The sequence below is a fragment of the Delphinapterus leucas genome, chromosome 14, assembly GCF_059928025.1.
Source record: "Delphinapterus leucas isolate spDelLeu-1000000601 "Yukka" chromosome 14, BTC_Dleu_Yukka2, whole genome shotgun sequence".
NCBI lineage: Eukaryota > Metazoa > Chordata > Mammalia > Artiodactyla > Monodontidae > Delphinapterus > Delphinapterus leucas.
Genome location: NC_143142.1, coordinates 17,842,629 through 17,859,784, shown reverse-complemented (window position 1 = coordinate 17,859,784; position 17,156 = coordinate 17,842,629). Strand labels below are relative to the sequence as shown.

The 17,156-nt window shown below is 48.7% G+C and overlaps 1 protein-coding gene across 5 annotated transcripts in view; it reads left to right on the top strand.

The window, feature by feature from the left end:
• ACACB (acetyl-CoA carboxylase beta) overlaps nt 1-17,156 on the top strand; it is a 141,439-nt gene that overhangs the window by 22,098 nt on the left and 102,185 nt on the right. The gene's annotated exons all lie outside the window — the stretch shown is intronic.

The following is a 17,156-nucleotide window of genomic DNA, read 5'->3' as shown; positions in this document are numbered from 1 at the left end:
TCTAGAGCTCAGGCTCAGTAGTTGTGGCACACAAGCATAGTTGCTCTGCGGCATGTGGGATCTTCCCGAACCAGGGCTCGAACCTGTGGCTCCTGCATTGGCAGGTGGATTCTTAACCACTGCACCACCAAGGAATTCCAAGATACTTGATCTTTATGGGGAAATAAACATTTTAATCTTTTGAAATGGAGTTTCCTCAAAGTCTTATCCCCATAGAAACGTTGGGATACCTTATTCTAAAGCTTCCTCCGTATTTTGACTCAGGGATCTTACTTCGGAGGAGAGTGTTATCTGTTCCTTGGGGAAGCCTGGAAGCATGGTCAGAAATCTTGCATTTTATCTGGAAACATCATGTACAGTTCACATTCTGTTTTAATAGATCTCTTTGTTATTATAACAGTAAGCTTATTACCATAGAGTAAGATGGTTCTCCAGGAAGATAGTCTATGTTCCATTATTCTAGGGACCCAGGGCTGCTGGGTACAGCAAGGAAACCGAGGTATGGATTACTGAGTGGTTGGCATGTGCCAGGTGTTCACCCACAAGGACACTCCTGGTAAGGAGATATTATTTACTCCTCTTCACAGCAGGAAACCAAGGTTTGGAGAATTTTGGTGACAGGCTCAGGTCAGTCAGATGACAAATGTCAGAGCCTCCACCCAGGTCACTCCCACATCAGAAGTCCCACTCTCTGCCCCCCTGGGGCACCCAGCACACATTTAGCCACCCCGACCTGTGCTGGGGCCCCAGGAAAACAAGCACATTCTTGCGGGGTTTTGTGCCAGTCCTGTTGGACTCACTAAAGCGCCACCTGTTCAAATCAAATTAAATCATGAGTGGCAGTGATATTAGAGGGAAACCTTGAATGCACCCTCCTTTCTATTTAGAAGTAAATCAGTCGCAGGCTCCAGTACTAACTAGAATAATCTGTTGTTGGAAACACCTCTCTTAGCAGGCTTCCTCCACTCTGTTATAAGGAAAGCTGTGCTCTCTTATTTCCACACTCCCAATAAAGTGGGGCTTTCGGAGCCCTCCTGCTGTGGAATAACCGGTGCAACATGGAAAAACTCCTCTGGTTCCAAGCAGTTCAGGAAACATTGGGCTGCCTGTGGGGAACCCAGACCCTTTCCAGCAGGACTTGTCAGAGCCTTTCCTGGGCTCACGGGCAGTGGGACCCTCCAGGATGTGACTTTGGGATTTGACAAGGATGGGGACTGTGTTTTGTACTGCACAGCCGCCTCTTGAGAAGCATGGAACAATTTAATGCCTTCCTCCCTTCCTTTCAAGAATCCTGGGAGGCAGGATCGTGGAAGGATAAGATTCCAGGCTTGAACTCCTGAGCAGCGTTCAAAGGCTGTGTGTGTGTGTGTGTGAGTGTGGAGTATACGGAGCTCAGGCTCCCAGTGCTCTGGGTGGAGTGGAACAGGGAGACCTGCTAACAGATGATTGCGCTGACTCAGCTTTGGGTGGAGCTGGGTATAGGAGGAGGGATGGAGAAAGCACATGTGCGCGTGCACACACACACACACACGCACACACAGCAGCTGGACAGCCCACCTCGGGTCCCCGACCTGCCACTTGATGATGTGACCTTGGGCAACAGACTCCCGCTCTGCACCTCGTCTCCATTCGCAAGGCAGGAGTGCATCCTTCGTAGAGTTTTTGCAGACCTTTAAAGGGATGACAAATGTAAACTACGCAGCATAATGCCTGGTAGGTAGTAAGTGTGCAACAAATTTAGCCTTCATTATTATTCAACAATTTCATTGGTTTCTCGAAGAACTGCTTACGTTCCTCCCGCTGTGTCTACACCGGATCTACCGAAGAGCCCTATTTCCAGAGTCATTTTTTCAGATGCCTGCTTGCTAGGAAAGGGGTGGGTGGGGAAAGATTAAACCTGGGTAGACTTGGGTTTCAGGCCCCGGCTACCCTCCCAGAATTGACTTTCAAGGCGGGGAGACAGGTATGCACGTAACAGTGACCTCACACACAACTGCACGCTGTGATGAGTGCCGGGAGGGCGCAGAGCAGATGCTGGGCATTCTAGGTGTTCTATCTCCTGCAGTCCCTTATATCACAGGGAGGGGGAGAAGGGTGCCTGTCCAGGTGGTTGCCCCGCGCCTCAACTTGGCACTCACACCTTTGGGGCAGGAGGACTGGGCTGGGAGGCAGGAGGGCTGGGCGACCAGACACACCTGAGCCAGGTGCGGGTATCCATGCGTCCAAGAGGTACTTACCAATCCTTCCGTGTGTGAGGCACTGCACTGGGGAGCGGAGAGCAAGACAAAGCTGGTCCTTGTCCTCAGGAAGCTTACATGCCACTGGGGCAGATGGATGAGAGTATGAGTGAAAATATGGTATCATTTCAGCAGGTGATAATTGACAAGGGAAGGGATGTGTCATAGAGAATAAGACAGACCCATAGGGGGTCAGGGCAAGTCTAGCGGGGGAACGCTGGAGCCAAAGACAAAAATAAAGGAGCAAGAGATAACCATGCCAGGAGGCGGAAGGAGGCAGGGAAGGGAAGAGCATTCCAGAACATGGGCCAACGCCTCTGGGACTGAAGGGGACCACTGTGGCCAGATCACCAGGGCCACGTGGACCATGGGAAGCAGTGCAAGTTCAGTTCAGCTGCTCACTGCCAGCATGACCTTGGGTGAGTTTTTTTTGTTTTTTGGCTTGGGTCTTCGTTGCTGTGCACAGGCTTTCTCTAGTTGCAGCGAGCGGGCTTCTCATTGTGGTGACTTCTCTTGTTGCGGAGCATGGGCTTCAGTAGTTGTGGCATGTGTGCTCAGTAGTTGTGGCATGCAGGCTCAGTAGTTGTGGCACACAGGCTTAGTTGCTCTGCGGCATGTGGGATCTTCCCGGACCAGGGCTCGAACCCGTGGCTCCTGCATTGGCAGGCGGATTCTTAACCACTGTGCCACTGGGGAAGTCCCCTTGGGCGAGCTTAACTTCTCTAACCCTGAGTTTCTTCCTCAATAAAATATGGCTTCTGGTGACACTGATCTCACAGGGCAGAGTGAGGTCATGATTAGAAAATGCCCAGTACAAGGCATATATCCAGAAAAGATGAAAACTCTAATTCGAAAAGATCCATGCACCCCAATGTTTGAAGCAGCACTATTTACAATAGCTAAGACATGGAAGCAACCTAAATGTTCACTGACAAAGGTTGGATAAAGAAGATGTGGTACATTTAGGTTGGTTCCATGTCCTGGCTATTGTAAATAGTTAGCTAGTGGGAAGCAGCCGCATAGCACAGGGATATCAGCTGGGTGCTTTGTGACCGCCTGGAGGGGTGGGATAGGGAGGGTGGGAGGGAGGGAGACACAAGAGGGAGGGGACATGGGGACATGTGTATGCATATGGCTGATTCACTTTGGTGTACAACAGAAACTAACACAGTATTGTGAAGCAGTTATACTCCAATAAAGCTCTATTAAAAAATAAAAGATGTGGTACCTATAAAAAGAGTGAAATAATGCCATCTGCAGCAACACGGATGGACCTAGAGATTTTAAAACTAAGTGAAGTAAGTCAGATGAAGACAAATATCATATGATATCACTTATATGTGGAATCTAAAAAAATGATAGAAGTGAACTTATTTACAAAACGAATAGGCTCACAGACATAGAAAACATGGTTACCAAAGGGGAAAGGTGGGGGAGGGATAAATTAAGAGTTTGGGATGTGTACTATATAGAGAATAAATAAAGAACAAGGGCCTACTGTATAGCACAGGGAAGTATATTCAGTATCTTGTAATAACCTTTAATAAAAAAGAATATATATATAACTGATTATATAATTGACATCCTTATATAATTATATAATTGACATCCCTTCCTTTATGTCTGTATATATATATATAAACTGATTATATATAATCAGTTTATATATATATATATAACCAATTCACTTTGCTGTACACCGGAAACTAACACAACATTGTAAATCAACTACACTTCAATTAAAAAAAAAGAAAAGAAAAAAAAAATGAAAGAAAATGCTCAGTACAGAACCTGACACATAGTATTAGTAAGTATTAACTACTGGTACTGAGGTTCTAACCAGCAGGCTGGGTGCCTTACATCTTGCTTTATGTGTTTTTAAACTTTTTAGTATAGAAAATTAACCTTTTTGAAAAACACATTCAGAGGTAGAGTGAATAGCACAACAAGCTGCTACATATTCACCACCCACCTTCAATAACTATCGACTTTCTGCTCTTCTAGTTTCTCCTAGTCACACATACACCTTTTCCCCTGTATTTTTCCTCCCAACATTTTATTATGAACATTTTCAGACATACAACAACGTTGAAAGAATTTTACAGCAAGCACCCATAAACCCACCACTTAGATTCTGCCATTAACAATTTACTCAGGACTTCCCTGGTGGCTCAGTGGCTAAGAATCCGCCTGCCAGTGCAGGGGACACGGGTTCGAGCCCTGGTCCGGGAAGATCTCACATGACGCGGAGCAACTAAGCCCCTGCACCACAACTACTGCGCCTGTGCTCTAGAGGCCGCGAGCCACAACTACTGAAGCCCGCGTGCCTAGAGCCCGTGCTCCACAACAAGAGAAGCCACCGCAATGAGAAGCCCGAGCACTGCAACGAAGAGTAGCCCCCACTCGCCGCAACTAGAGGAAGCCCACGCACAAAAACAGAGATCCAACACAGCCAAAAATAAATTAATTTTAAAAAAATTTTTTAAAAACCCGATTTACTCTATTTGCTTGGTCACATGTCTGTTTCTCTACCTACACTTTTTTTTTTTTTTTGCGGTACGCGGGCCTCTAGCTGTTGTGGCCTCTCCCGTTGCGGAGCACAGGCTCTGGACGCGCAGGCTCAGTGGCCATGGCTCACGGGCCCAGCCGCTCCGCGGCATGTGGGATCTTCCCGGACCGGGGCACGAACCCGTGTCCCCTGCATCAGCAGGTGGACTCTCAACCACTGCGCCACCAGGGAAGCCCTCTACCTACACTTTTTACACATTTCTTTTTTTTTTCTTTTTGGCCACACCACGCGGCATGCAGGATCTTAGTTCCCCGATCAGGGAATTACACATTTCTTATAAATTGCAAACATCAGTGCCTTTCCCCCTGAATACTTCAGTGTGCATATCAGTAGCTCGAGTTCTGTTTTTCTGGAGTATTTTCAAGCAAATCTCAGAGCCAGATAAATACTTAGTACATATCTCTAAAAGAGATGAGGACTTCTAAAATTTATTTATTTATTTATTTGTGGCTGCGTTGGGTCTTCGTTGCTGTGCGCAGGCTTTCTCTAGTTTCCTCGAGCGGGGACTACTCTTTGTTGCGGTGCACGGTCTTCTCATTGCGGTGGCTTCTCTTGTCATGGAGCAACGGGCTCTAGGCGTGCGGGCTTCAGTAGTCGTGGCTCGTGGGCTCTAGAGCGCAGGCTCAGTAGTTGTGGTGCACAGGCTTAGTTGCTCCATGGCATGTGGGATCTTCGCAGACCAGGGCTCGAACCGGTGTCCCCTGCATTGGCAGGCGGATTCTTAACCACCGTGCCACCAGGGTAGCCCTATAAGGACATTTTTAAAAAGCCATTGCCATGATTATCTACCTCCAGCACCATTATTTATTTATTTATTTAGGCTGTGCTGGGTCTTAGCTGCAGCACACAGGATCTTTTTAGTTGTGGCATGCGGCATCTTTTAGTTGCAGCATGCGGGCTTCTTAGTTGGGGCATACGGACTCTTAGTTGCAGCATGCAAGTGGGATCTAGTTCCCCGACCAGGGATCAAACCCAGGCCCCCTGCATTGGGAGCGCAGAGTCTTACCCACTGGACCACCAGGGAAGTCCCGTACCTCCAGCACAATTAATGCTCTTTCCTTAATCTAGTATCCAGCTCATGCTCAGTGTCTTCCAGTTGTCTCAGAGGTGTCTTCGAGGTTGTTTTGTTCAAACTGGGACCCACAAAACGTCCTATTGTCTCTTTTAATCTACAATAATCACCACCATTATTTATTTTTTTTCACCATTATTAAATGCCAGTTACTTATTGAAGAAATGGAGTCATTTGTCCTGTAGAATTCTCCCCATCCTGGATTTGGCTGATTGAGCTTCCTCCAAGTGTCTTTTAGCGCGTTCCTCTGTCCCTCTTTTTTTTTTTTTTTGGCCGCACTATGCGGCTTGCGGGATTTCAGTTCCTCGACCAGGGATTGAGCCCAGGCCATGGTAGTGAAAGCCCAGAATCCAACCACTAGGCCACCAGGGAGCTCATCCTCTGTCCCTCTTAATAAGTATTAAGTCTAGAGGTTTGAATCAACTCAGGTCCAAATCCAGTGCATTGTGTCATGTCACATGACTAGAACAGAATGTCTAGTCATCCCACTTTTTTTTAAAATTTTTATTTTATTTATTTTTTTTATAGAGCATGTTCTTATTAGTTATCTATTTTATACATATTAGTGTATATATGTCAGTCTCAATCTCGCAATTCATCCCCCCCGCTCCAGCTTTCCTCCCTTGGTGTCCATATATTTGTTCTCTACATCTGCGTCTCTATTTCTGCCTTGTAAACCAGTTCATCTGTACCATTTTTCTAGATTCCACATATATGTGTTAATATACGATATTTGTTTTTCTCTTTCTGACTGACTTCACTCTATATGATAGTCTCTAGGTCCATCCGTGTCTCTACAAATGACCCAATTTCGTTCCTTTTTATGACTAATATTCCACTGTATATATGTACCACATCTTCTTTATCTGTTCGTCTGTCGATGGGCATTTAGGTTGCTTCCGTGACCTGGCTATTGTAAATAGTGCTGCAATGAACATTGGGGTGCATGTGTCTTTTTGAATTATGGTTTTCTCTGGGTATATGCCCAGTAGTGGGGTTGCTGGGTCATATGGTAGTTCTATTTTTAGTTTTTTAAGGAACCTCCACACTGTTCTCCATAGTACCTGTATCAGTTTACATTCCCACCAACAGTGCAAGAGGGTTCCCTTTTCTCCACACCCTCTCCATAGTCATCCCACTTTTAGTGATGTTGACTCATCACAGAGTTTGGGGATGGCAGCCTGATCTCCACTGCGAAAATCCCCATCAACCTTTCACCAGATGGTTTTACAAGCCACTGATGGTCGGAGCCTAAAACATTTTATTTCATTGCTGATTGTGGATGGTGGTTTTCTACCTCTACCAATCCTTCTGCGTTTATTAGCTATAACTTAAAACTTTCACCCACCGTTTGGTAACCTTGAAATATACAGGGTCTTTTCCTATAGGAAAGGCAGGATAAATGCTTGATTACACCCCTTATTTTGTAAGTCAGTTTCCAAAGTAATAAGTGGTGCCATGGCAACCTTCCAATGTGTCAATGAGGTCGTTTTTGTGTTTGTTTTCAGTAACATTATGACCTCATGATTTCGAAAATATATTTGATGTATTTCAATCCACTGCAGTTGTCATCTTTTTTCGGCCCCAAATATCTTTTCTTTGGCAGGGAAGCCCATTCACGTGGTGCCTTCTGTGTTTCCATTTCTGCCCCAGCCCTGGAGTCAGCCATTTCTCCAAGGGGTCTTGGTTCCTTTTAGTAGGAAATATACTTAGAAATCATAATCTGGACACTAGGGAAGCCTGTGAACATTTTACACGCTCCCTGCAGTTTCTCTGTGCACAGTGGACTGGAGGGACATGACAGGGGCAGCCAGATGGGTTAGGAGGCTGGTGCAATGGTCCATGTGAGAGATAACAGTGGCTTGAACTTGATCTTAGGTAAAGCCCTTAGCACAAGGCTTGATACATCATGGAAAGTGCAACCAATGTTAAATGAATAAATGAAACATTCTTTCATGATTTGCATTGTTTATGTATTAGTGAATTGAAACCTCACCAAAACTATGAGGAAGGCATTCTAACCATCCCCACTGAATCCTCAAGAAAACCAAGGCTCAGAGAGGCGAGGAAAGTTGCTCAAGGTCACACAGGAAATGCAGAATCTAGCGCCTCCAGATCCTGTGCTCCAACCAATACACTGTGCTGCCCATAGGGGTCTTAGTTTCAAACTCCAAAATGACCTAGATTGGGCTTCCCTGGTGGCGCAGTGGTTGAGAGTCCGCTTGCCGATGCAGGGGACGCAGGTTCGTGCCCCGGTCCGGGAAGATCCCACATGCCGCGGAGCGGCTGGGCCCGTGAGCCATGGCCGCTGAGCCTGCGCGTCCGGAGCCTGTGCTCCGCAACGGGAGAGGCCACAACAGTGAGAGGCCCGCGTACCGCAAAAAAAAAAAAAAAAAAAAAATGACCTACATTAATTGTTGGCACAAAACTTGATCCATCAGTGAGGCCGACCTGCTTACACTTCATGAGACTGTAAACTGAGATTCCGGTGTGTGGGGGCGTCCCAAGGGCTGGGCCATCCCTCAGACCCTCTCCCTGCCCCTTGACCTTTCTGTGTCGCTGTACCTTAGCAGGAAGTGGCCCTCGAGACTGCTACTGCTACTGCTCTCCACACAACCTACGAGCTCTCCCAAGCATTCTCATTATTCAGTCTTTGCAGGAGCCCCATGAGGTTGGCATGTTTTCAAAACTGGGAAGTTGAGGTCCCAAGAGTCAAATACAAACCATTAAAGATTTTCCTTGTGATGGCACCAGGGCTTGAATCCCCAGATTCTCTGATTCTGTATCTACAGCCATTTTTGCTTTTCGGTCTGGACAGAGGAGAGGTTGCTTCTTTTTAGGGAGCAAATCATCCTTGGGGCTCAGTCGATTCTGCTCCGACGTTTGCAACCAGATTTCCAAAGCTGGCAGGAAGCTCTGGGGCAGCCTTGGAAGGGAGCCGCTATCCCCAGGGTGGTGTATGGCTCCAATGGGGAGGAGGACGCCTCCTCCTGAGTTACACCACTGCCTTTCAGTCTGGATGCTGCAATGGCCCTGCCCTGGACTAGCCCGGGTGGAGGCCCTCAGCCGGCAGAGCCAGGGCAACAGGTGGAAGAGGTGCCCATCACATAACAGCTCGACATCAGGGGAAAGTGTTGCATAAGATCCCTGGTCCCCAAGGCAGGGACCGTCAGCACTGCTGCTCTAGCAATCACGGCAGCTCCTCCCGGTTGCCTGCTTCATGTATGCCAGCCTAAGCAATCTACCTGTGTGAGTGCATTTAATCGCCCCGGTGGGCTGCTGGGGCTGGGGAAACTAAGGCTCGGGTTAACCGCTCTGCTTGTAGGTGGCACAGCCAAGATCCCACCCCAGGCGGCCGGACTGTAGCATGTGCTCTCGGCTCCCACGCTGTAGCTGTCCCTCCATAGCTCCAAGAAGGAGCTTTGACTCCCTTAAGCATCTCATGGCCCTGCCTCAGTCTCCATCCCTGTCTGCTGCCCCACACCCACCTCACTGTTTTCTCAGGGCCAGGCCGACTGTGGGGTTCTTGGAGAGGTTCTGTCTCCTCCCGATTCCAGGCTTCTGTATCTCCTGCTCCGTCTGTCTCCAACACTATTCCTCCTCCTTCCTGCCCTGGCACCTTCGCCTGATGAAATCACACTCCCTCCGTCTCAGCAGAGATACTCCTGAGAAAGCTTTCCCTTGCAGACCCAGACCGGGGCCTCTGTTACTGGCTCTTCAAGCGCTTGTCCTTTGTGGTGATTCTCCTGGTCGTGCCCTTACAGTCCTCCATGATCTTACTTGCTTCCCCATGAGACTGTAAACCCTGCGTGGGCAGGACCATTCCTGCACTGTTTGGCCCGTATCTATGGCAGTCAGCACCATGCCTGGCAGGTGCCCAGTACTTACCCGCCGGTGAACGAGTGATGGTTGAAGAACGCAAATTCCCAGCACAGAAAGAATAGAGGGGAAGGAGGGTAGAATTCCATCTGCAAAGGTGGCAGGGGACCAGGACCTCAGGCGTGTGGGACACTTGACTTCGGCAGTTTCTACAGGGATGACTCAAGTGAGACAGGCTCGGAACATATGAGCCCTATAGGCCTTTGAGACAGCAGAGTAAGTTTTCCATTGGAGGCGGGGGACCCGCTCCTCTTACATTTCTTCGAGGCAGGGGCCAATCTGGAACCGTTCGGGCTGGGCCCCCGCACAGGTCAACCCTATCAAAAGCTTGGCTTGGCTCCCCAGGTGTTAATCAAGCACCTGCAATGCGACAGGCACCGAGGAAGTGCCCCTTTCTAGGTCAGCAGTCCTGGAGGACCCTGGGACTTGTGGTATCTGAACCTTTTCTGAACTGGGGGAGAACTGAAATTCACAGACTTTTCTCAAATGTGTTTTCCTACTGGAAGCTGTTCTCAAATCGGTGGCCCCTGAGGCTGCATACCTGCTCGATTCTAGGATCAAGTGGTTGTAGATATTTTAGGCTTACTCTAAAGGCTTTTATTTTAGGCTTACTTTAGGCTTTTCAGTATTCGCTGAAAATTTTCCAGAGACCTAGATGTTCTGACAGGTGATAAGTCTCAGAACTGCTGACCCTCCCTGGGTCTCTTTCAGGCTTCTGATTCCCCCCATCCAAGACGGTAGCCTGTTAATCAATTGAATCAATAGTCTGCTCACCTCCACCTCTTATCAATCTAGGCTTTGGAGCCAGGCAGAGCAGGGCTGGATTCTATCTACCTCCAAAGCTGTGTGACTTTGGGAAATTCACTTCCCCTCTCTGGGCATTGGATTCTCAACGCCTGGTTGGATTCTCATGCCTGGTCTGTGAAACAGGATAAGAATAGTACTTCCCTTGTAGGGATGCTGTGAGGGGTAAATGAGATCCTGAATGCAAGGTGCTCATTATAATGGGAGGTGTATTTGTTGTTATTTATTAGTTAATGTTTGTAGTTAAAGAATAACAGAGAACAGAATCTGTTCTTAGAGGTGAGGGTTGCAATTCTCTTCCTGTCTCTGAGCATTGATTGGTTCCTCTGGGGTAAGGAATCATGACCTTGTACCAATGCCCTCAGCCATAATTGCAGGGGAAGGTGACGTTTTTAGATTACACGGGGTGTGTGACCTCTCGAGTCTCTCAGTTTTTAGGGAGCTACACCTCCCTCTCCTGTCACCCGAAATGTTGTCATATTTCTTCTTCAGATGCCAAAATACTAAAGAAAACAAATGACTATCCTTCACAATAGAACCAATTTGCTAATCGCTGCTCCTGGTTTAGTAACTTTGGCCGGATCCCTATCTTTATTTTATTTATTTATTTATGTCTGTGTTGGGTCTTTGTTGCTGCGCGTGGGATTTCTCTAGTTACGGCGAGCGTGGGCCACTCTTCGTTGCGGTGCGCGGGCTTCTCACTGCGGTGGCTTCTCTTGTGGAGCACGGACTCTAGGCATGCGGGCTTCAGTAGTTGCAGCACGTGGGCTCAGTAGTTGTGGCTCGCGGGCTCTAGTAGCAGGCTCAGCAGGTGTGCCTCACGGGCTTAGTTGCTCTGTAGCATGTGGGATTTTCCCGGTCCACAGCTCGAACCTGTGTCCCCTGAATTGGCAGGTGGATTCTTAACCACTGCGTGGTGGCTAAATCGTGATTTGAAAAGCTTTTTTTTTTTTTCCTTTGGATTGAACTCTCCTGTTTCCCCCAAAGCCTTTCCCAGGAGAAAAACCCCAAGGCTAGAGAAGTAGTTTTGTTACTTATTTCTTGTTTGCATTTTAGTTTCTTCGGGGAGTGGACTCAGAGATTTAAAAACAAACCCGTGGCTCTAAGAAACCAAGCAGTACCCCCTGACACTCACTTCTCAGGTCCGCTGATTTAGGACCTTTCTCAGGGTTTATAGAAGGAAATTCTGCACAGAGAGCAGAGGGCGTGAAGATTAGGAGTGTGGGCTACAAAGGGAGGCCACCTGGGTCCTAAAAGTGTGAACCTGGGGAGTGATGAAGCCTATAACAGGGGAGGAAGAAGCGGGACCTCTTGCAGGGGCTGCAGGGAGTTGATGAGATCATGTGTGTGAAGCTCTTAGCACCAGAAAATGCTGGTGGCAGGAAAACACTCCCTCCGATTTATTAGAGGGATAACCTCCTTCGCCTACTACCCTCTTCTCCTTAACTTATCCTTTCTTCCCCCTTTTTTTTTTCTAAACTCATTTATTAGTTTTATTTTTTCGTATAGATTCTATTTCTTTCTTCCTTTTTAAAAATTTTTTAAAATTTATTTATTTACTTATTTGGCTGCACTGAGTCTTTGTTGCTGCATGCGGATTTTCTCTAGTTGTGGCGCACGGGGGCTACTCTTCGATGCGGTGCATGGGCTTCTCATTGCGGTGGCTTCTCTTGTTGCAGAGCATGGGCTCTAGGCACGCAGGCTTCAGTAGTTGTGGTTCGCAGGCTCTAGAGCGCAGGCTCAGTAGTTGTGGTGCACGGGCTTAGTTGCTCCATGGCATGTGGGATCTTCCCGGACCAGGGCTCGAACCCGTGTTCCTTGCATTGGCAGGTGGATTCTTAACCACTGCACCACCAGGGAAGTCCCCTTTCTTCCATTTTTTAACCCCTGTATTGGCATTTAAGAAAATCCTCTCTCTGAATAACATAAAAAGTCACACACACACACACACACACACACACACACTTCTCAGGACCATCTCCACTGATCAGGAAACAGACAGAATTTAATTTACAGAATTTAACTCAGCCTGACACAGGCTGCTGAAGCCCCAGAGATGCCTCCCCTTTGGGAAAGCACCTGCCCTGCGGGGCTGAAAAGCTGAAGTGAGTCCAAGGACTGTTTCTGATGTATCTGCCTGTCCCATCCAGGCACCTGACCAGTGTCGGACGGGTGCCCCCACCCACGTGAATCCACTTCTGTCCCTTGGTGGAAGAGGACCCTTACTCACCATCACCAGCCGCTTTTCCGTTCTGGCTCACCAGGAAGGGGAAGGTGGTGTTTAGCGACCATACAGATCTTGGTTGATCCTGCCAGTAATCCTATGAGGTGGGTGAGGCTGGGGATTCTCCCTCCTCTTCTAACATCTTACGGAAAAACCTGAACGAACTTTTTGGCCAACCCAGTAGATGGGGAAACTGAGGTTCAGAGAGGGGACATGATTTAGCCGAGGCAACACTCTGTGGGTAGCAGGGTGTCACCACGCGGTGACTTATCTTGCCTGAGGCTCTCAGCTCAGATCGCTAATGACGATCGCTAAGATGACCTGCGCCTGGCCCTGTGCTCAGCGCCCTGCATGGGTGACCACTTTGGACTGTCGAGAACTCCATCTTGGAGCTGCGTCCTTATGCTGCTTTGCATAGCATAGAACTCCATCCCGGCTCTGCAGCAGAGCTGATGTGAGAACCCAGATCAGGGCACCCAACAAGGTACCCAAGGACAGTGGCTCTTTTTTTTTTTTGCAGTACGCGGGCCTCTCATTGCTGTGGCCTCTCCCGTTGCGGAGCACAGGCTCCGGACGCACAGGCTCAGCGGCCATGGCTCACGGGCCCAGCCGCTCCGCGGCATGTGGGATCTTCCCGGACCGGGGCACGAACCCGTGTCCCCTGCATCGGCAGGTGGACTCTCAACCACTGCACCACCAGGGAAGCCCGACAGTGGCTCTTTACTGTGAATATCACCCCACACAGGCCTGGAGCAGGGGACCTTGGTGCTAGTCACGGCTGTGTCGTTAACTTCACATGTGACCTCTGGCCTCTGCTCACCTACAAAGCAAGGACACTGGACACGCCAAGTGTCCCCCTCTTAGGCTGCAGGTTGGAGGCTAAGTGGCTTTTTGGGGAACGCAGGGTGACCTGTGATGCCCCCTGCCCTGTGGACTGGAGTGCAGGTTGAAGTATCCACCTGGCAGCTTTGACCACACTGGCGGCCCGGCATAGCTTCCTCTATCACTTTAATGATCTCCGAATTTGCAAAACGTCGTTGCACCGTCGCCTGCCAGCCAGAGGGTCCTCGAACTTCGTCCTGATGCTTTTGCTTCTCTTTCCATCAATATCACCTTGGCCAAACCCAGGTTCTGCTGGGACTCATGCTCCCCTTCTAGCAGGTGTCTTACAGATGAACACATGGGAACAGGAGGCTGGCGTGATTATGGGAGTGTTTGTTTAAAACACTATGCATAGCACAGGGAGATCAGCACAGTGCCTTGTGACCACCTAGAGGGGTGGGATAGGGAGGGTGGGAGGGAGATGCAAGAGGGAGGAGATATGGGGACATATGTATATGTATAACTGATTCACTTTGTTATAAAGCAGAAACTAACACACCATTGTAAAGCAGTTACACTCCAATAAAGATGTTTAAAAACAAACAAACTCTAGAGGCTCAGCGTTGGGCAAGGGGGTGGCTGATCACACGAGCAGCTAAGTAGGCTCTAAGTCCAGGAGTGTGGCAAGCCAGGGGGAGGTGGCCCTGTGGGCCAGAGAGTATACACAGCCTCTTAAGTACTTGAGCTTGAAGCTGGGGGAGGGGGAAGGGCGAGGACCTTGGCAAATGGCTTATATTGGTGGATGACAGATAAGGGCGCCTGACTTGGGGGAAAACTCACTCGTGTCCATTGTGAGCTGGTCCAAACTCCTCCCCATGGACTGATGCATGACACCAGCCTCCTGCTGAAAGGTGACACTCCACGGCCCCAGTTCCGTCAGGCACCCTGTGGGAGCCTGTCAGACCCACATGAGAATGGAGCCGGTGGCCGTGACCACAGGGGCGGTAAGTGGCAGCGAGCAATCGGGAGTTCATCTTGGTGGGAGGAAACGACCGAGTGGGGAACAGGATGGCTGGTTTAATGCTGACATTCTGCCCTCCTCTGCCCCTCAAAGGCCAGGCCAGGTATGGGTGGCTGTGTTGGAGGCAGGTGGCTGGAGAGCAAACTCCCGACCCCCATCCCTCTCCAGCCCTTGCTTGGCTGCCAGCCAGCACCTGCTGGAAGCGAGCAGTTTCCTGCATTCGTTACCGTCAGGGCCACGATTGCTCTGGCACCAGGCAGCTGTTGCTTGAGTTCGGTTTGCAACAAACAAAAATAGCTTCGGCCCTCGCTGGGTTTTCAGGTCAGCTGGGTTGTTTCAGCAAAGGGCAGCAGCTCAGCATGGCATGTCCACAGGGTTCACTGGAAGGACTTCTCTGGCCTTGACTGTCTGTGGATTTGAACCACATGCACAGTGCTCCTTCTAGACCACTGTGCACATCTGGCTCCACCCTCCAGGTACACAGCCAGGTATCTGATTTTAGGGTCGTAGCCAGGTGCTTGTGGGAACGCCCTCCGCTTTATGGAATTTATTTTTATCCAGTTTCAATGGTGGAGCAGTGGGAAAGGTATGAGCACTGGGCCTGGATGTGAGCAAAGTCAAGGAACCGAACTTCTCTGAGCCACAGTTTACCGAACTGTAAAATGGGACTGTAATAAAGACCATAGCAATCGTAAGATCCACCAAGTTGTTCTGAGGATTGGAAGCTTGAAGGCACTTGGTGGCTTTTTGATGCTTCTGATAGCATTGACACAATGCTATATAGGTTATTTGAAGAGCAACTGTGAGACAGGTAAAGGGGGCAAGACTCAGCATCCCCATTTTACAGACGAGGAAACTGAGGCTCAGAGGGTTTCTTTGGGAGCTTTCTCAGAGAGTTCCCCATTTGTCTCTATGTACTTACTTGGGAAAAGTTCTCATGTGGTGGCCTGTGGGTCCACCATCATCACATTGCCAAGAAAAGGGAAAGACCCTGAGGTTTTTTGTGCGGGTAACCTCTGCAAGGTAGGTTTGGGATGTTTGACCCACTGGCTCCTATCAGAATAACAGCAGATCATAAAGGATTTGTCGAGTGAGGGAGGGGGCTGAACTGGGGAGAATTGCCAGTCCCTCCATTCATTAAAACTTCCAATTTAGAGCTTGGTAACTTCACCCACCAACCCTCAATTGCTTACCATGCATGTGTCTCGCCATCTTGCCCACCTGGCCATCCACTCAACCCCTCTCCAAGCACCACCTATCTATCCTTCCACCCACAGTCCCCATCCGCCATCCATTCATCCAGCCAGCAAGTTCCCAAAGTGCTTGTGTTATGCAAAACCGCATAGTTTGATTGGTTTTCCAATGGAAATCAATGTAAAGTATTCATTCTCAGGGTTCCCAAACTCTGAACCACTGTAGCATATTTTTTCTCTTTTATTTCCTCAGCAATAACTCAAGTATTTTTCTATTTAGGGTAGGGGGAAGCTCAGCATTTCAATGTAATGCACTTAGTATTTCTTATTTCTCAGAATTTCCAATGTGTACATTTAAAGTGTACCTAAAATTGGCCACATTTGTATGAGGTCTTCTGCTTGGCACTCTACTTCAGAACTGCCATGGAGACACCCAGCTTGTTCCCCTGGTGTTCCTGAATGCAGCTTCAGAAATGAGATCCTGAAACCAAAATTCCTGCCTGCCTCAAGCCATCTGTTGGTGCTCAGTGGGTGTGCATGGATTTATCATTCATTCGGTACATACTTTTTGAGCACCTACTATGCACCAAGCACTACTAGCCTGGGCACAAGGATCCAGAAATGAGTGACAATTGGTCTGTGTTTCCAAAGGTCTCTGAGTTGGCCAGGGAAGACCAGTGAACAGGCTGTTTCCATGGTGGAGGTCTGTACCCACTGGCTGACTTGCAGGGGGTGGGCAGTGGAGCTGTGAAAGCACTTGGCCCATGTGGCCAGCAGAGGGTGTGAGGGGGGAAGTGGCTAGTTGGCACAGTCTTGAATAACTTTATGCACTACCATAACCTCCTGCTTGGGGAGGATGTAGGGCTTTAAGCTTTCGAACTTCCAGTAAAGCCAGGATAGCCTTTGCACCATTTTTGGCAATGCCATCTGTCAATTACCAGAGAACACGTGTGAGTCAGTAATTTCAGGACTCTGACCTTTCTTGCTGGTGCTTTTTAAACTTGTCTTGAGAACTTACTGTATGCAAGAGATGAGTAAGAAATACACCTTTTCCCCAGAAGCTTCCATCTCACAGTCTAGAAGCAGGGGGGAAGGAGTGCAGAGGTATAGGAGTTAAGACCAGGGGTTCTCATATGAGGGCAATTTTACCCCCCAGGGACATTTGTCAATGTCTGGAGGTAGTTTTGGTTGTCACAGCTGAGAGGGGGGAGGGTGCTACTGGCATCAAGTGGGTAGAGGCCAGGGATGCTGCTCGATATCCAACAATGCACAGGATAGCCCCCACCACAAAGAGTTATCCAGCCCCAAATGTCAGTAGTGCACTGACTGAGAAAC